The following is a 19,739-nucleotide window of genomic DNA, read 5'->3' as shown; positions in this document are numbered from 1 at the left end:
ACAAAAGCACAAGGAGAGCCTCCCTCCCAGCACATGCAGATGGAAACACGCACATCATAATTATTGGGAAAAAGCAAAAGGTTATATAAACAGTTGACTTTTAAGTATTTTTAACTCCTGTAAACTTATGAATATAAGGGAAATTTAAATTAAATGGAAGCTGTTCTTTGGGGGCGGCTATAAAAAGGGATGCTCAGTGCCACGCAGCACTGCTTTCTCCTTTTCTTTCTTGGTATATATCCACCAAAGTCAGGTCCCTCCCTCTTCGCCTACTTCTGTGCTGGATGGTGTCACCAGGGCTGCATGAGCCCCTCAGAAGAGGAGACTAGAGGACCCAGCTCGAAGCCCACCTTCCAGGCAGCCCTGCGGGCCATTTGGGCCACTGACACAGTACATGCCCTGGCATGGCACCTCACTGGGCACTTTAGATGTGTTATGTAATCAACTTCAACCCATTGTAGGTGATCCCTGTATTATACCCGAGGACACTGAGGCTCAGTGTGGTTGGACGACTTGCCCAATGCCCCACGGCAAGTGAGGAGTGTGCCAGATTGAACCATGATAGGCGTTCTCAGTGGTTTTTCTGGAAGAATAACTGTCCTCCACGTTGCTGGAATGGACATATCTTCTCTAAATGGGTGTTGGGTGACAGTCCCAACTCTTGGGTTGAGTGGGGGCCCTATGTAGATGTCTTTTGCAGTTAGTGAGGGCATTTTGGCATCAAATGTTGGAGAGATTCTCTGAGACATTTGATTAAGATGCCAGGAACGGCTGTGGATGACCTTATTCCCCAAAAAGTTCCAAAAAGCAAAGTGTTATTGTGCACATACATATCTTTTTAAAAGATAATACAAATAGAGCATAGCAGAATGCCAAATGCATCTTCCAGAAACACCCAGGCTCTGCTGCAGGCCAGAGTTTTCAGTGGGAACTGGAGGATGAGGTGATGGTTCAAAGTCACAGGCTTCCTACTGCATCTGCCCAGAGTGGGAAGCTTACTCCTTGGAAAAGAGTAGAGCATGTGATGACGAAGTTCTACCTTATTCACGAATACTTGCAGTGACTTGTGCTATAATGACAGAAAGGCCCAGAGACTTCTGTGCAGAAAGGTGACTCCATGACGCTGCTCCTCTTTAGCGGGTATATGCCATATGCCATAGTGAACAACTATGTTAGTCATGGTGTTTTAAGCTGCAAGGAAAAACAATAATAGGAAAAAAACCGAAATAGTGAGGACATGTATTAGCTCTTGGGACTTGAAGCCCAGGGTTGGCTGATCTGAGATGACTTCACAGGTGTGCATTCCTTTGCTCTGCTGTTCCACCTTGAGGTCCACAGGGCCAGCTTCCTCCTCAGCCAATCACCCTGGAGTTAGGAAGTCCGCCAGCGCAACAGGCACTCCATGATTTCTTGTTCATAGCCTGGGTCCCACAAGAGAAAGGACGCTCCTTTTCTAGAGCCCCCAGTGAACTTCCTTCCACTCTCTGGTCTTTGGTCTGAATTGGTCCTCATGCCTACTCCTAAAGCGACCACAGCATCCCTCAGACAGGGCCTGGGATTGCTCTGATTACCAGACATGGCAGAGAAGAGGTGGGCGGCCATCCCTGCTGTGCTGTGTCTGAATGACTGAGCCGAAGGTCTGCAAAGATAATAAGATGATGTTTGCTTTATGTTAACATAAGTTTGGGGTGGTTTGCTATGCTGCAATAGAATATTGAAACACTATGGACAAAATTAAGTAAATTTAAAAATCCACCAAGCCACCATACAAGGTAAGGATTGTTACCCTGACTTTATAGCTGAGGAAATTGAGTTTAGAGAGGCTGTGTAATTTGTCCAAAATCACACAAGAAGCAAAATTAGAGTAGGAACCAGGTCTGTGTGACTCCAAAGCACAAGTTTTTGAGCAGAACAGTATATGGAGGCCCAAGCCAGTTCTCCATCTGCTGTGCCCCCTAGGGCACTGTGATAGCTGCCTCCCAGGGTGATGGCCCCTGAAGGAGGAGTCTGCAGCAGTCTACGAGACATGCAGATATGGGTGCTCTTGGGGAGCAGCTCCTAACTGCTGCCTTGCTGACCGCTCTCAGGAGCCCTGGGTCACCCCGGACTCTCAGGGCCCCTTGGCGGTTTGGTGGCTCATGTCTGTGCAGCCCTCCCTGTGAGGGTGCTGTTGGGGTGCCTCTGCTCTGGGCATCACACAGCTCCTTCAAGGAGTCCGTTCCAATTGCCCAGGGTCCTATTAAGGAAGCCTTTGTAAGATCGCAATGCCATCATCTCAACTGCCTTTGCAGCTCTTCATTCCTCAAGGCGCTTGCGGACAGTCAGTATTTAATTGGTGTTTGTTAAGTGAATGTCATGTTTGAAAACTTAAAACATACTCCAATGCCACTGGCTGGCTGAAGCTCTTAGCACAAGCTTTCAGAGCTGTTTCACTTCCTGACCTTATTCCTCCTCCCCTCCCTCAAAGATCCCCTGCAGAAGCTGGCCCTCACTGGTCTTATCCTGAGAGAAACCTGAAGGGGCCTCACAGAGGTGCTCAGGACACAGGTCCTACATAGGCTAGCATCCCAGTTCTGGTCTGGGGTGTCCACCTTTTACTGTATGCAAGTCTTGACCTCCTGACCCACTTCCTGCTGGACAGAAGCCTTGTCTCATCCTTGCCCAGGCACCAAGTACCTTCCCTGGACTTCAGTCCATGACTGCACCTTGCACCTGCCTCCATCCACTTGCTCTATGATAGATGTTTGAACATCAGGTGGCGTCTCATCACCAGGAGGGTCACCCACCTGCAAGACTCTACGTCTGTAGACTTTTTGGATGTATTGCCTGGTTGTGTTTGCTCTGACTGGTTCCTCCTCTCTAGCGCTGGCTCCTCTCACTGCCTGTTTCTGGGTCTGCCCATCCTGTGGGTGTCTCTGGTCTCACATGGTCAGAATTCCCAAGCCAGCATCCCGTCACGTCCTCAAACGCCCTAAAAGCTAGCAGGAAGTGGTAGGGGCAAGGGGACACAGGTTAAAATCCCCAACTTGAATAAATAAAGGATCTAATATCTTCTTCTAACTGGATTCAGGGACACATGCTTAAACAGAAATGAGATCACATCTGATGATCCCAAAATAAATAAGAGCCCCTTGCCTGAAGAGAGATAAGTTTACGACATTGAAACCTGATTGCAGAATTTGGCACAAAAGAAATCGCATTAGGTCACACATTTATATAACTGGTTACATGGAAAGTAATAAAATGACAGCAAATGACAGTGGAGACAGCTAGGATAGTGGAAGAAGGTGAGACTTGGGTCAGACAAATGGCTTCAAATCTCAGCCCTGTTGTTTACTGGTTAAGTGACCTTGAGAAAGTCACATAGCTTCCCTGAGTCAGCTTCCTCGACTGTAAGATTGAAACAATAATGTTTAACTCAAAATTTATTGCTAGGATTAACTGAAATATGTATAAAGTGCCTGGTATGGTGTACAGTAGGAAGGATGCATCATATATCCATCACCTGCCTATGGTGAGGCAAATATTAAGAAATGCTGCTTGTTTTGGGGATGAAGGAGAAAAAGAAAAAAGAGGGGGAGATGAAATAAAGAGTAAGGGGAAGAAGAAGAAGAGAAAATATTGAGTTTCTCCCAGAAAAATCTGTCATATACAGACACTCCATCTTTAAACTGCTTGAGTTCTAAATAATAATGACCCTGTAAATAATAATGACTTACATCGGAATAAACAAGAAAGGCTGTACATTACATCAGAATTTTCCACCATGCAATTGTAACATTCACACTTGTCAGACAGAAGCACTGGTCCCAGGATGGATGCACCCGATCACCCTCCACCTGGACAGGGCTTCTTGTCACCATGCACCGGGTGCGGGATCCTTGGTCAAGCCCCTCTCCAGGATTAGCTGTTCTATTTTCTGTGTAGTCTCACATCACTTGCAGGCAGGTTAATCCTCTTAAAGACTGTTTGCTGACTATCTGAATTAGTTTCTGGTTTTAACAACTTAAACTTCAACTCTAAGATGTTACCTTAAAAACTTACAACCCCTAACCTTCTCACACACCATGGAAGTTAGGCTAATGCTAAATCTTCAAAAACTCTAAATAAATTTTACCAATTAAATAGTTTTGTTCTTATTTTGGATTCTCCTATTAGGTCTGGAACTTTGGTTACTAAATCCATCAAGTATATTGGGCTGGGAATATATTTCATTAAGTAAAATTTGTATGAGATTAGCGTTAATTAACTTCTAACTGAATTAAAGGGCTGAATCCACTTTTTTTAAGTTGCTGAAAAGGAGCTCATGTTTTAGAGGCATAACTAGGTTTAAATATCTCAGGATTCAGAATTGCACGTCACCCCTCAGACCCTAATTCCCAGGCTGTATTTTATTAGGAAGCTACTTCTAAAGCAGGAGGGGTCTCAGCTTTCCATTGCTGTAAGGGTCAGAGGGTGACTGAGGGAGTGGAAAATGCCTGGGTCCTGGATGATGCTGGTGAGCTCTGCTCTGTTCCTGCAGCCCACGGCATCCCGGGAGGCACAGCATTCTTTCAATTAAGACGGAGACGTCTCAGAAAGGGCGCCAGGAGGCAGGCTGCTCCGTGATAGGGATTTCCCTGCTCTGGCCACAGGCCACGTGGAAGGAGGAGCAGAGTGGCCACAAGCTCTGCCCAAATTCTCCCTCCCTATGTGTCAGGTACCAAGCTCGCCATTGCCCATGGTCTCCATTGTTTCATCTAAGTCCAGAGCCACCAGAGGGGTCACAGGAGAAACTGAGCCTTGGAGAAATGTGTCACTTTCAGGAGTGCATTAGTGGCTTTCTCAGCCGTAAGACAGCGCAGCTGACCCTGAGGCTCTCTCACTCTCCCCTGCCACACATCCTGAGGCAGGGTGTGATCTCGAGCTGACAGGGGCTGCCTTTGCATGAAGCAGCCGGGTGTTAAGCTGTGTGCACCACGGAGAGGCCTCCTCAGCTGCTCGGCCCCAGAGGACTGCTGCCACCGGGAATAGGGCCCATGTTGCCAGATGCACTGATTTTTCAAGGGAAGCTAAGATTGTGATTTTATGGGAAAGATTCAGACTTTTAACCCTTTCCTAAAAATTTTAAGGACAGTATAGAATATCCCCCTATTACCTCCCCACCTTCCCAAAAACACTAACAGAAAATAGGTTGGCCACAATCAACTCAAGTGCACAGGCTGCCTGTTTGAGACCTCCCTGTGTTTCCACAGGAGCCTCTCCTCTCCATCCCCCAGCACTTCTCCAGCTCTGCCAAGAATCTCCAGTCCCACCCATGAGCCGCACTGCCCACCTCCAATGTTTAGAACCTTTTCTCTCCTCCGTCACAACCCACCATCGTCCCCACTGGCAAAAGTCTCTAGCTGTTCTCCTGGGTCCACACTGAAGCCAGACTGAGCTTTTGATAACACGACTGGGATGCTCTAATGGCAGAGGGTACATCACCTAGGGGGACAGGTGATCATTGTATGCAAAATAAGCCAAAACAAAACCTTGACCCTTACCTCAGGTCATCTGTAAAAATGAACTCACATTGGATTATACATCTAAATGCAGGAACTTAAAACTATAACACTTCTAGAAGGAAACATAGAAGAAAAGGGGTGCAGCCTGGGGTTAGGCGAGAACTTCTTAGATGGGATACAAAAAGCAAATCGCAGAAGGATAAAGTGATAATTTTTAACCTACAAAATTAAAAACTTCTGCTCTTTGACACTGTTAAAAAAATGAAAAAAGACTGGGAGAAAACATCTGCAAAACATATATCTGCTAACGTACTGGTATCCAGAATACATAAAGAGCTCTCAGAACTTCAATGTTAACAAAACAAACACTGCAATAAAAACAAGTCACAGATTTATACTTTAGAAAAGAATGCATATGCATTGCAAGTAAACCCGTGAAAAAGTGCTGAACATTATGTTCTATGAGGAAAATGCAAATTAAAATCAGAATGAGATACCATTACACACCAATTGGGATGGCCAAAATTAAAAAGACTGGTAATACTGAGTGTTGGTGAAGATGCAGAACAAATGGAACACACGTTTTCGGTGTGGCTGCAAATGGTATGGTCACTTTGAAAATAGTTTGGCAGTTTTTTATACAGCTAAACCCATTTCATATGACCCTGCAATCTTGCTCCTATTTACCCAGGAGAGATGAAAACTTACGTTCCCAGAACAACGTGTGTAGCAGTTTTATTCAGAATTGCCCCAAACTGGGACTAGCCCAAAGTTCCACCAGCCAGTGAAGGGACAAACAAATTGAGGTACATCCATACGTGGAATAGCAATCAGCATTAAAAAGGAATAAGCTACTGATTCATGGAGCAACATGGATGAATCTCAAAAGCATTATGCAAAGTGACAAAAGCCAGACACAAAAGACTACATACTGTGTGATTCCATTCATATGACAGTCTTGAAAAGGCTAATCTATGAGGACAGAAAGCAGATCAGTGGCTGCAGGGAGTGGAGAGGGTGACATTGCAAGGGGCCCAGAGAACCTTTTGGGGTGATGAACTGGCCCTGTGGTTACACAGCTATATACCTTTCCAAAACTCCCCAAAGTGTGATTTTCCTTGAAGGCAAATTAAATCTCAACAAACCAGACTTAAGAAACACCCTTCAGTGAGCGCCTGTTTTTGTTGTAAAGTCATTTTGATTCAAGCTACCTCAGGAAGAGGAGAGTTTATATTAAGACATCATAAGCAAAATAGATTTCCATGGAAATCTAAAATGAGAGTTGCAGTAGCCCAGGCCAGGGGAGACAGGAGACAGAGGGCAGCTATTTGGGGATTGCTTTTGATACCTCCCTTCACATACCGAGCTCAGCTCAGCTGCAGAGCTGGTTTCCACTGTCCAGACCCCTCCAGCACCTCTGGTTTAGAATCCCAGGTGCAGGCATCTGACTGCCATCCTTCTGCCCACTGGCAAACCTACAGAATGGGAATCTTCTGGCCAAGTGTCATCTCCCAGGCAATCAAGTACTATGTAGAGACCAAGGAAAGGCGGGATTGCTGGGGGACTATGGATAGTTCTACTTTGGGGCAAACTGTGTTGGTAGGCCCCATGAAGAGCAGATCTCATACCTTCCATCACCATTGGGATAAATTAGAATCGCCTGCCCATGACAAGTAAGTCCCTTCTTACCTTTCCAGACTGATCTCCTGTCAAGTCCCCTGATGCCTCATGTCCTCCAGCCCCAGGCCCAGCATCCTATGACGAAATATAACTACTTGAAAATTCTTTCTTGGATTTGGTGAGGCCCCCCCCCCAGACCTGGAAGTCCTTTTGTTTTAGATCCTATTTGCAGAACTTACCATCTTGGATGCTCCAGGACTCCACTGGGGCATTGCCACCACTGGGAAGACTTCCTTGAATGCTGCCAGGCTCCCCACCTCTCTACTGGGGTGTGGGAGGGCCTGTATTTTTCTTGCTTAGAAGATTCAAAGAATCCCCATGTTTGGAATACTGGTGCACATGTGGATCCTGGGGAAGTCTGTTAAAAATGCAGACTGACCCTGAGGGGTAAACTCTGTTGGGTGGAGGTGGGGGTGGGTCCAGGGGTTCTGAGGCAGACATTAAGATTGCATTATGATTGCAGATCAATCCCTGGCCCACGGTGAGGGTGTGGGCAGGCAGTCCTCAGTGCCATTGACCACTGGTTTCCAGCTCTGCCAGGTGCATGTGCACCACCTGCCTCCAGGGGGCCTCGTCCCAAGGGAGCAGACCTGAGGGCCACTTCTGGTCGGAGCATTTCACTTCCAGGGTGCTGTTTCTCGTTCTCTTTTTCTTTGCCAAGGCTGCTGGCAATGTCTGAGATGGTGCCTGGGTCCCAGGGCGCATCATTCATTTACTCCATTCATTTGCTCAACTGATAAATTCATTTGCATGATACTCTTTCCCACTGATGCCTTATTTCACTGAGTGCCTGCTCAGTGCCACGCGCTCCCCCTGCTGGGATAACACTAGGGAACGACACGCGATTATCCTTGTCCCATGCTTAGAGTCAACAGAGGACGCAGATATTAATCAGTTTGTTACTAAGTATAATGAGAGTCTATCAGATTCTCTACTTTCAGCTGAAGGAATCTTCCAGCACACGCTTGGATAATTGAAATCCTCAGTAACATGAAATACTGTTTCCTGTCCTGACACCTAATTACGGCGGTACATTCCTTTGTGAAGCTCTTGAACACAAAGCCACATGGCCTTGCCCCTGTAGGCTGAGTTCTCCAGGGTAATTTATACACTGCATGGCGGTATTCCACCCTGGCTTCCATCCTTCTGAGAGGGAGCATGTGGCCAGTGGGCATTTGGAATTTGTAGCAGGGGAAGGCACTAAGGTACAATCTACCCACAGGATTGGCTCAGCCAGGATAACTGCACTGAGGACAGCTGCAGCTTTACAGCCACAACAGGAGTGACAAGTTCATGAACTTGTATCATAAAGTGGTACTGAATGGGCCCTGCCCAGAAGGGAGAGGCATGCATGGATGTCTACGCAGCGCCGGGAAATGTGGAGAATGAGGGCCCATCCTGGGAATTCCAGGCATCGATGTCAGCATGGAAACACTTTAAGATGTTTATTTTGGTCCCTTTTCAGTGAACAGTAATGTTTGAAAACCCATACTTTTTGAGACAGCTAAATGCAATACTCAACCCTGGCCTGGATCTTGTGATGGAGGGGAAAGCAATACTATAAAGGACATTATCAGATCAACTGGCAAAATTGGAAGATGAACCTAGATTAGATACAATATAAATTTATGAATTTGGTAACTGTACTGTGGTTATGTAAGACATATCAAAGTATATAGGGGTAAGGGGTTACAGAGCATGGAACTTGCCTACAAATGATTTAGAAAAATACGTCTATGTATATAGATACTTTTCAAACATCTATAAAAGCCCCGTGCCTGTCAGGTTTTCTGGCTGGTGCAGGCATTCTTTGCTGATCTGAGCCTTCAGCAAAGCTGTAAGGTTCAAAGCTTATACACTTGTGTGAAGATGGCCAAAATTGAGTTTTGTCTTCTTTGATTTTCTCTTGATCCTTTGTCTATAACTGGAGTCCTCGTGTTCTGTTCTCCCAGGAATCTAAGCTCCTTCCCATCATTCTCTCTAGATTTTCATCCTTTGGTTTTTTGAGCTTGGACCAATGGGTAGACATTTTCAGAGGGAGGCCTATTTCAGTTATACGAAAGGATGACCTTTCATCAATACATTCGTCCAAAGGTGGAAAAGGCAGGAGCTATAAAAAGTGCCATAAAGGGCTTTGGCACAATCCTTACTCTGCACTTACCAGCTACTTGACCTTCAGCAAGTTAGTTAACCTCTGGGAGATTCGGTTGCCCAGTCTGTACAGTGGGCATGCCCCAGTAACAACCTCAGAGGCCAGAGTGGGGGTTACATAAGAGGATTAATGAATGTTTGGCACAAAATGTGTGCTCAGTAAAGGTTAGTTATTATTGTAGCTGTTTTTATAACAGCAAGACCCAGGAAAAGACATAATTATTGTTATTATCTTATTTGTATTATAATTTTGATTCGGTAGAGACAATAATAATATTAATGACAATGGAGTTTCTTCGCGCCAGTCACTTTATGTTACAGGTACTATCTCATTTAACCCCCAGGACATCACTTTCAAGTGGGTTTATAAGCCCATTTCAAAGATACGGACATCGAGGCTTGGCAGTATTAAGAAAATAGGGCCTCCCCACTCCACCCATACTCCAGTGCTCACATGCAGATAGGGAAACCGAGGCTCAAAGAGGTGAGGCCCCAGACCTGGCTGGCTGTGAGCGGACACTGCAGGTTCCCCCTTTCCGGGCGGGGACCACCTGCGCACGACAGAGACTGGGCAGCCACAACTCATCCATCCGTCCTTCTGTTACGCCCAGGATAAAGGATTTGGACCGCAGAGCTAATACTTTGAGTTTCAAGGAATTCGCTTACAAATTGCCTTTCGGAATAGGTCCGATGTGTCTTTCGCGGGCGCCGGAGCCTGGGCTGTCGGGGTCGCGTGTCCGGGGTTCCCGGGTGGCAGGGCGAGAGTCCGGGCGCCCACGCCCGGCTGCTCGCCCCCCGCGCCGGCCCGGGCTGCGGTCGCCCTGAGGGTCAGGCCCCGCGCCGCGCCCTGTGTCCAGGCGGCGGCTCCGCCCGCGCTGGCGGCCGCCGAGCGGTCCCGGCGGCGGCGGCGGCGGGAGGAGGAGCAGGAAAAGCGGCCGGGGGAGGAGGCGGAGGCGGCGGAGGAGGAGGCGGGCGGCGGCGGGCGGGGCCGGCGAGTTTAAAGCTCATCGAGGGGGTGGGGAAGCCGGGAGGAGGCGAGAACGACGGGAGCGGCGTGCCGGCGGCGGGCTGGGCGCTCGGAGGCCGCGGAGACCCGCGCGGAGCCCAAAGTTTCCGCGCAGCCCTCGGCGGCGGCGCGCGGGGGCCGGGACCGCCCTGCGCGCCGCGCTCGCCCCGCGGGACCCGCGCCCGCCCCGGCCGCCGAGGGTCCCGGCGGCCACGCGGAGGCGGCCGGGAGCGGCGCCGCGGCAGGTACGGAGTGGGGCGGGGAGCGCGGCTGCAAGTTACTTTGTGGTCGGCGCGGCCGGGCCCCGCGGGCGGCGGGCGGTCCCCGCCGTCATTGTCTGCGCGCTGGCCGCCCGGGCCGGGGACGCCGAGCGCCGCGGGGGCGCGGCGGGCGGAAGGGCGTCGCCTCGGGGCCGGGGGCTGCGGCGCCCGGGGCCCGAGGCCGGCGGCGCGCGAGGAGGGATGGGCTGCTGGCGCGGCGGAGCGGAGCGGGCTCTGCGCGCTGCGTCCCCGACTCCGGGAGCTGGGGAGCCGGGCGGCGCCGTCTTGAGCCATCCTGTCCGACGCCAGCCGCTCGCGGGCTGGGCCGGGGTGGGGGCTGCGCCGCCGGCCGTCTGGGCGAAGGCCGCGCTCCCGGGCCGCCCGCAGGGTGGGCGCCAGGCGCCCTGCTGCCCCCGGTGCGCCCGCGTCCCGGCGGCCGGGGCAGTGGGGCCGGACACTCCCAAGCCGGAGCGCGGCCCAGTCTCGGGATCTTTTTTTTTTTTGGTGCTGTTAGTAACCCCGTTACCCGCCGCTGGGGCCTAACACCGAGTTGAGGGCTCGCGGATTAGCCGCCCGCCAGCCGTGGAAATGTGATAAGAGCCGTACCGTTCGCAGAAGGAAATTTCTGATGCAACTCTCCGCCTTTGCTGATTGCCTCTCCAAACGCCTGCCTGGCGACGGCCCACGAGCATGTGCGTTATGGAAATTAGAGTATTCTCTACTTTTTATTGTGTTCGACTTGTTTTGAGACTGGAAGAAACTCCAACTTTTGGTCGTTTGCTTTGACCGAGACGTTGGGTAATGCAGGGGAGCCACAGGTGACTTTTACACGGTCCTGGATCTTTACGCTGCGTATGAAAGAACGCTTTCTCGCAAACGTTGTACCCGGTGTGATTCAAGAGATGCAAAGAAAAGACCAAAACAAGTAGCGCTCGTGAGTAAATAGGCGTTATTGCACAACTTTCTCTTTGCTGCTGTTTACAAGGCCAGGCCCAGAACACTTTGTTTCTGAAAATGCTGATTCAGCCGTTTGGAGCCCCCGAGTTTCATAAATGGTGCTCTATTTAACGTTTCGCTCGGTTTTACTAAGAACACATGTTAGCGCAGCAACAGGCGTTGACTAGGGTTTACAGCACAGAGCTGGTAATTGTTCGCAAGAGTCGACCTAGGGTCCCCCTCTTTCTTTCCAGGAGGAAAAATAGGTAGAATCCAGGTTTCTATAGCAGAAGAAATTCTGGCTTATGGCCGTGGCGAAGTGTCTTTTAGGGGAGTATTTTATTCAGTAAAAACCCTGAAATCAAATGTGTTTCCAGGAATGATTCTAGATGACTCGGTTTTTCTGTTAAAAATCAGAACCCTAGGATTACTGCACATAATATTTGAGTTTTACTGGGAACACTTGAGAGAGAAGGGCCACACAGGCCAATCCCCAGATTATAGGGAGGGAGGGAATTTGAGGACAGAGAGTTACACACCCAGCAAGCGTGCTTGTGTAACTGAGAAGCGCAGTGGCTGATACTTCTGCAGCGTTTCACAGTTTCCCAGACACATTCAAAGTCTTGTTGCTTTTAATCCTCTACAGCCCCGTGATCCCCATTTTACAGGTATGGAAACCGAGACTCAGGAAGTTAATTGGCATGCCCAGGGTCACATGGCCGGCACATGACAGAGCTGTCACCAGAGCCTAAGCTTTGGATTTTTTTAGTCCTCTGTGTTTTCTGCTCCTGAACATCTGCCTCTGGGAGAGAAATGGCGTGGAGGAGGAGGTCCCTCTGCCAGTCGCACTCCCAGAGAGGTAGGAGGCTCTGTTACCATTCCCGTGGCTCCCGGCCTTCCAGATTTCTGCCATCTCACCAGGCCGTTATCAATATTTTCTTTTGTCCTCTCACTTTTTGTACTTAAATACACATTTTGGGAGGAAACTTTGATATCCACAAAGTCATGAGTTTGATATGGTAGTTATGTTTATTGTAATCGAAACAATGTTTTAATAAAAGCTGTCTACCCCTACTGTCAACTCTTGCGCATTGCCGCGGTCTCTCCCACTTTTGGGGCAGCATTGGGTGGGGAAAAATGTCTTCTGTTTTCCCTAGAGCTGGGCAGGTTCATGCTAGCTATTTGTCCAGGGCTTTGTATGGCGGTAGCCACCAGGACCGGAACCCAGGGCAGCCCTGGCCCAGTAACAGTGACCGTCTCTGTGGCCAGTCAGCCACCAATGGGAGAGAAGAGCGAAGGCAGAATCTATAAGAGCCAGCACAGAACTTTTGAATTTGATGATGTGGCTGGTCTGAGACTTTACAATATATAGAAACTGAACTCCTGCTTAACAAAGACATCTGTTGTGCCTTCAGCCACATCTTAGAGGTGTAGAAGTTCTGCATTGGTATATCTGGTAAAACCTAATGTTTTGAAGGTGGCATAATTTAAAGAACTTATTTCTTTGGAATTCTGTCCAGCTCCTAACTGCAGGGGAAGGAAAACCTGCACAATGGTTGGATGTGTTTGAGCTGGTGTCTCGGTCTAGCTGGCCTGCCTGTCAGAACTTGGAGCTAACTGCAGGGGACTTCTGTCCTGGTTCATGGGAAGGAGCTTGTGCATTTGCAGTTTGCATACGCATAATCCCCTTGCCTGTTTCTCTGTCTTAAACCAATGTGAAGTTGCATAGGCTCATGAGGAGAAAATATTTGCCTTGTCTTTTATTTAAATGTCCAGTCGTGTTCAAAATTTAAATAAAACTTTTCTACTATTGGAGATTTTTTACAACCTGTCTTACTTAATTTTTTTGCTTACCTGTAGAAGTGTGGGAGGTTATGGAAGAAATTTAGACAGTCAGGCTACTTGGTGGGTGAGGCTTGGGCGCTTTGGGGATCTGGGAACCTTGGACAAGGTCTGTGCTCTAATGGGTGTATTAACTGATCTGATCCGTTCAAGCACTGGCTGGCATTGAACTTGCCTTAGTATTTTAGCTGCACACTTCTGGGGAGCTGTCTCTGTTGCCCCATCTCCTCCCTCCAGCCGGCATACCTTTGCCTCCGACTGCCCTCTCTGGCTTCAAGGGGCTTCTGAGCTGATCTCTGAGGAACGGGCTTTTGTCTGTGCTCCTGGTGATCACGGGACCTGTTAACTGTAAGGAGATGAAAGCAGGCAAAGCTTAAAACCGCAAGCTTGTGGAAAGGCTGATGGCTTTTCTTTAATAGTGGAAGGAAAAATGGCGTGGCTGTCCTTTCAGATGGCAACAAAAAACGCATGTCCTGGGGTTATACAAAATCATCTCCGTTGGAAATGTGTGGTTCTGGCTTTCTGCTTTTGGGATACGCCGACTCTGAGGAGCTCTCCCTTTTAGCCGGTGTGGGAGAGAGACTGGTTTGAGAATGAGGGAAGCCTCTCTTGCCTAGGTGCTCTTTAGCCCATTCATGAAAGAAGGGGGTGTCGTGGGGGAGGTAGATTGTCTGCCCCTTTAAGTCATAGTCTTGCTTTAGGATTCCTGCCTGGAACACCGAGGATGAAGTGGGTTCGTCATGACTGGATGCCACTGGGAGAATGAGAGGATTATTCCTGTTTTTCAGCCATGGAATTTCCACATGGATTGGGGGGAGATTTTCCTCAATTGTTCAGTCCTTATTTGAGGCTTTCCTTATCTAGGCTGGAGCAGCCAGAGTGGACTGTGGGTTTTATCATCTACTGTGGGTGCTGGAGAGGAGTCTTCTTCCCTCTGTTCACTCCCTTTTTGTTCTGCTGGGGGCTGCGGCCAGTACTGATGAGTGCATGAGGCATGCTGCCTCAGTGTGACTGTTGGTTCTGCCATTGACCCGCTCGGCGAGCCTCAACAAGTTGGCTGCACCCCTTGGTGAAGTGGGAGTCGTAAGGGTGTTTACCTTGAAAGGCTCTTGGAAGGTAGGATGCCGTGGGGGTTGTGCGAACCTTGTGTGCTAAGTGTGTGGCTTTTAGTGAGGGCTCAGAGACACTGCCTCTGTGCACAGTCAGCCTTGTCTTAGGAGCACCTTGTGTACTGGGTTATCCTGCTTTCTGTTAACCTGCATGGTCTGCTGGAAAGGACAGTCTGCTTTTCGTATTTTTGTCTCCCAGTGCTTTGAGCATGTTAGCTGTACAAAACCTTGTTGAACTGACCATAACCTGCTTTGAGCATCAGTCACTGTAAGAATCCTTTTATTGCCTGCGTGCAGCAGGACAGTTTGAACACCTCACAGGCAGGATTTTAAGAGCAAAGATGGGTGGTGGAACGTAGACTTCAGCTGGCTGCAAACCGTTTGAACCAGATGATAATGAACACTGATATATGATGACATACTGATATATGATGATAATGATAGGCATCAAAAATTGGTGCCCTGCGACCAGGAGCAAGAAATGCGAAGACCCCTGAGATGTGCAGGCTTAGATGGGCTGCAGCCCTGGGTGTGCAGAAAGACCTCCGGTCTTGGGCACGTCGAGCTGGGTGGCATATGTCTTCAGGCCCCTGAGCTTGGTTGGTGTTGAGTCTACAGAGATATTGTTCCAGCTGAGGCTGAAATGAGCATGGACTGCTGGTCCTGATGGACTCACCACGCCCTTGGGGAGTGGCTCTGCACGTGTCTGAGGGCTGTGCTAGTGGGCAGCCTTGCCACTCCCTGAGGTCCTGGCTGGGTTTTTGAGCCAGGTCAATGGGCCTGGGTACCAGCAGCTGCAATCTTGTGCAGGATTGTGGGCTCATAAAGTACTTGGCATGGAAAGAGCTTGCCGTGTATTGGCCTTTATCATCGCATCATTACTGTCACCGCAGCTGGAAGCAAGGTTGGGGGCTGGATCCTCTGTCTAGCCCTATCTGTGAGCTGTGAGGCAAGTCACTTGGGAGTTCCGTGGGGGCCTCTGAAAAAGAGAAAACCATGAGGGGTACCTGAAGACCCCTTGTCTCTCATCTTGTCACACAGGGGACAACAGTGAGGAATTTCCATGGCCACTGAACATAAGCTGCCTGGATCCCACTGGAGATGCTTCTCGGAGTCGAGAGACCCTACAAGTACTCACTTCGCTGATGGGTTGGGCTTTTGGTTTACTTATTTATTTATTTTTTTGTGAGGAAGATTGGCCCTGAGGTAACGTGTGTTGCCAATCTTCCTCTTTTTGCTTGAGGAAGATTCACATTGAGCTAACGTCTGTGCCATCTTGCATTATTTTATGTGGGATGCCGCCACAGTGTGGCTTGACAAGCAGTGCTAGGTCTGTGCCCGGGGTCTGAAACTGCAAACCCCGGGGGTCTGAAACTGCGAACCCCGGGGCCCTGAAGCAGAGCTCATGAACTTAACCACTACGCCACCAAGCCGGCCCCTACCTATTTGTTTTTTTTAACCCTCATCCCTAGGAGAGTCTTCTTCCAAAGTTTTATGAGTTGAGAACTCCCTTTAATATAAAAAGTTTTATCATATCACATATCTAATAGTAGTAATTTTAAGATTCCCTGCTCCAAGAAACTCTTAGTAACCAAAAAGCTACTATGAACCGAGTAACTTTTAAGTTCAGAAGTTTGTACAGTGGCCTCAAGCTTATAAAAGGTCCCCTTTGGCTTAAGGACAATGCCTTGCACTAAATCTGGGACCCTGCTTGAAAATCTTCCCGTGGGGAGGGAGGTTAAGCTGGGTGATGTCCAGTGCCCTTTCAGTGTTTTGTGTGGGCCAGCACAGCCTGTGGCTGTTACCCAAGAGCCTCCAGGTTGCTTTTTCTAGAATGTTGTTCAGTCTCTTCTGAGGAATTGTGTGGCTCTCGTGGAAACCCCTTCAGGATGTTTCTAGAGAAATGAGAACTTGAGACCTCGGCGGCATCTCCCTAGTGGTGTGATGGAGCCTTGCAGGACCCGTAAGGTAGGACAGGCTGCTTGTCCCCTCGTTGGATCATCCGTTATCTGCAGGCCTAGCCTGGCCCTTCTCCATTGCCCAGGGCCTGTCTCCTGCTGGCCTGACCTGGTCTCAGCACACAAGTTCTGTGCATTTGAAGGGCCACTTGGCTTTCTAATCCCTCAACATCCAGGGCAGGCTGTTTTTAAATTTAGTTTGATTTTTTAATGAGAGTGATACATGCACATAGTTTAAAGAATCAATTCCCCAGAAGTACCCAGGCTTATCAGCCAATTTTTTTGTTGTTGTTTTTTTCTCAGTATTTCTAAGCAGTTGTCTACATAATATATTGCAGTTTTGTACTTCCTTGACACTTGCCCCGCCCCCCAAGACCCTAGTTTCGCATAGCATTCGTTGACTGCCCTCCTTGGAAGGTGAGGAGTTGGCCCTTCTGTCCCATTCCTGTTCTGCACTTGCACTTTCTGCCTCCCAGTCATCTCTTCTGGTGAGATTGGCTGGACCAGCATACACTGCTGCTGCTGTGGTGACAGCCCCTGAATGCTGCCCGTGGCTGAGCCATGTAGTATACTGTGATAATATGTTCTGTCTCATAGGACAGTTTGTTTTCTCCTGGAGTTGTATTTGCATTTGCTTAGTAGTTTATTTACTTATTACTCCCTACCCCCACTCCAGACTGACAGTGTGCAAATCTCCTTTCAGACTCCCTGGGTATTTGGCCGCTTTTATCCTTTGGAAGCAATCTCTCATGTGCCTTTTGGCCCACTCTGACCTGGCTGCCCTTGAGGATCCCTGCTCAGCTGTCTTCCTGGAATCTTCCTTTTCCATCATTCTGGGCATGCCCTTTGCCTTTCTCTTGGGCCTCATGACTCTACTTTCCTGGTTTCTTCCCAAAATTTGATGGAGAATATTCCATCATAGCTTCCAAAAAAGAGGTGCGTGCAAATTTCTTGAGACCTTGTGTGTTTGAAAATGTCCTCACTCTACCTCACAGCCAATAGTTTGTCCGAGCATAGACTTCTAAATTGGAGATAGTTTTTGCTCAGAAATTTGAAGGCTGCCACTCTCTTTCGGCAGAGTAGAGTTGAGAAGGAAGCTAATCTGATTCTTGATTCTTTGGATGAAATCTTCTCCATGTTTTTTTCTTTTTTTCATGTCTGGAAGCTTATAGGATATTCTCTTTGTGTCTTTGGAAATCCCTTGAAGATATGCCTTGTTGGCGGGTCTTCGTCTGTCACGTGGGGTACCTCAAAGGCCCCTTCAGGCTGAAAACTCAGGTCCTTCGGGGCTGGGACACTTTTTGAATTAATTCTTTAATTTCTTTTCTTCCATTTTTCCTTTTCTCTCTCTCTAGAATGGCTTTTATTTGGTTGTTAGCTGCCTGCACTGGTTATCTAATTATCTTATCTTCTGTCCAGATCTCTTGTGGTGTTCTAGGTTTTGGAGTATATCAACTTGACTTTTTAACCTTTCTATTGGATTTTAAATTTCTATTTTCATGTTTAATTTCCAAGGGCCTCTCTTTTCTTTTTTGATTATTTTTAATAGACTTTATTATTTATAGCAGTTTTAGATTCACTGCAAAATTGAGCAGAAAATACAGAGATTTCCCATGTGCCCCCTCCCCCGACACATGCACAGCCCCCTCACTCTCAACGTCCCCCACCAGAGTGGGACATTTGTTACAATTGATGAAGCCGCATTGACATGACATCACCACCCAGATCAATTATTCTTATTTTAATGGCATAATATTCTTGTTTCATAGATGCACTGTTTTTTAAAATCTCTTTTTGGGGCTATTAGTTTCCATTTTTGTTTTTTCTTTTTTTTTGCATAGTTTCTTCTCTCCAGTTTTTACGTTATTTATTTTTAATTTTTTTTTGTATTTGTGTCTGGCTTACCCAGAAAGCAAAGCCTATAGCAGGCAAGAGCTTAGGTGCGTGTTTTATTCAGGTATGCAGACCTGGGGAAGGAGGGGTGAGGAGAGAGAGGGAGGCAGGAAGGAAGGAGAGCCATGAGGCTGGTCCCCAGGCAGCCACCACGTGTGACTGAGAGAAGCTGAGAGATGGCTCCATATCGTGATTCTCTACAGTCCTGGGGCTGGGGTGGAGAGGAGAGGAATTTATCTTCCAGTCACTGCCCATCCCCACCAGCCAGGCCCTTGGGTGTGAGCCTGAGAGTGCTGGGTGCTGGGCGCAGGCCACGTGGGCAGGGCTTGCTTGTCCATGGGGCTTACTGGGCCCACACTCAGGTGGTCGCTCCAGCAGTGGCCGGACAGAGGCCGATACAGGTGAGGCTGATGGTGTGTGACCCACTCTGCTTGGTCTCCCTCCGTCTTTGAGGTTCAAAGCTTTGCTTAGAGTCTGGGCCCTTCTCTGGCCCACTTTCAAAGATACCACTGAGGAGCCAACTGTGGGCCTGAGGATGTCGCTGGTTGCCTCATTGTGTGGGGAGCCCCTTGTGCCGTATCTTAGGTATTGTTTCCTCGACTGGCCACACTGTCTGAAGAAGCCTCTTTAAGTCCCTGACAAGGCTGCTGTGAGCCCTGGGGACATCGTTGGTCCTGTGTCAGCTGCAGTGGCCCACCTGTGCTCAGTGTGGTACCAAAGGCCTAGAGACCTGTCACTGCTTCAGGAAAAAAACCTGGTCTTTTGCATTCCCAAAATCCCTGCCATCTTCTCTGATAGAGAGAAGTATGACATCTGCTTACTACCTCTGTCGCCTTGTGCAAGTCACTTAACATCTGCAGGCCTTTTTTCCTTTCATTTGCTGCAGGGTTGTGTTTATGTGTGTATATGTGTGTGTATATTTATATATATCTATATAAAGTGACTAGCAGATACTCGAAATGTATCTATTATTTTCCTTGCTAACTATCATTTTAAATGGAACTCTACTTTATCATGTCTAGTAGCTTTATGCCTGGGGCTTCAAGAAATGTGTCTCCCTTCCTTGGTGTTCTTGCTCTCACATTGGGGGGACGGGTATGAGACAGTAGTGATCCTGGACAACCAGAAGTGGCTGGTCGGGCAGTTACACAGGCCCCCTAGCTGGTGGAGAGAGTGGAGGCGCTGCTCACATGTCTGGCTTGTGAGCTGGAGTTTTCCCCCAGCCCAGTGCTCTGCATGGTTTCATGGGTGGATAAGGAGGGCTTTTGGGGTTCCTTGCCCAGCAGGGTAGAGGTGGCCTGTGAAGACCTGTGAGAGGCAATAGAGGGAGCAGGGGATTCTTTTAGATTGCCATGAGAACCAAGGATTTGGGTGGAGGGAGATGGGGCCACAAAGGGTCCCTCTGGGGCTTTGGGGCA

The 19,739-nt window shown here is 48.6% G+C and overlaps 1 protein-coding gene across 4 annotated transcripts in view; it reads left to right on the top strand.

The window, feature by feature from the left end:
- Positions 1-10,428: 10,428 nt before the first annotated feature.
- Positions 10,429-19,739, top strand: part of GRB10 (growth factor receptor bound protein 10) — a 205,153-nt gene continuing 195,842 nt past the window's right edge. For 2 of the 4 annotated variants that reach the window (XM_070264433.1, XM_023639064.2), the window contains exon 1: positions 10,429-10,568. The gene's annotated coding sequence lies outside the window, so the exon portion shown is untranslated. Of the gene's footprint in view, positions 10,569-11,329; positions 11,518-19,739 lie in introns of those variants that run through there. The other 2 variants (XM_070264430.1, XM_070264431.1) reach the window with 2 other exon arrangements.

The sequence above is a fragment of the Equus caballus genome, chromosome 4, assembly GCF_041296265.1.
Source record: "Equus caballus isolate H_3958 breed thoroughbred chromosome 4, TB-T2T, whole genome shotgun sequence".
NCBI lineage: Eukaryota > Metazoa > Chordata > Mammalia > Perissodactyla > Equidae > Equus > Equus caballus.
This window is presented reverse-complemented; position numbering and strand designations above follow the sequence as displayed.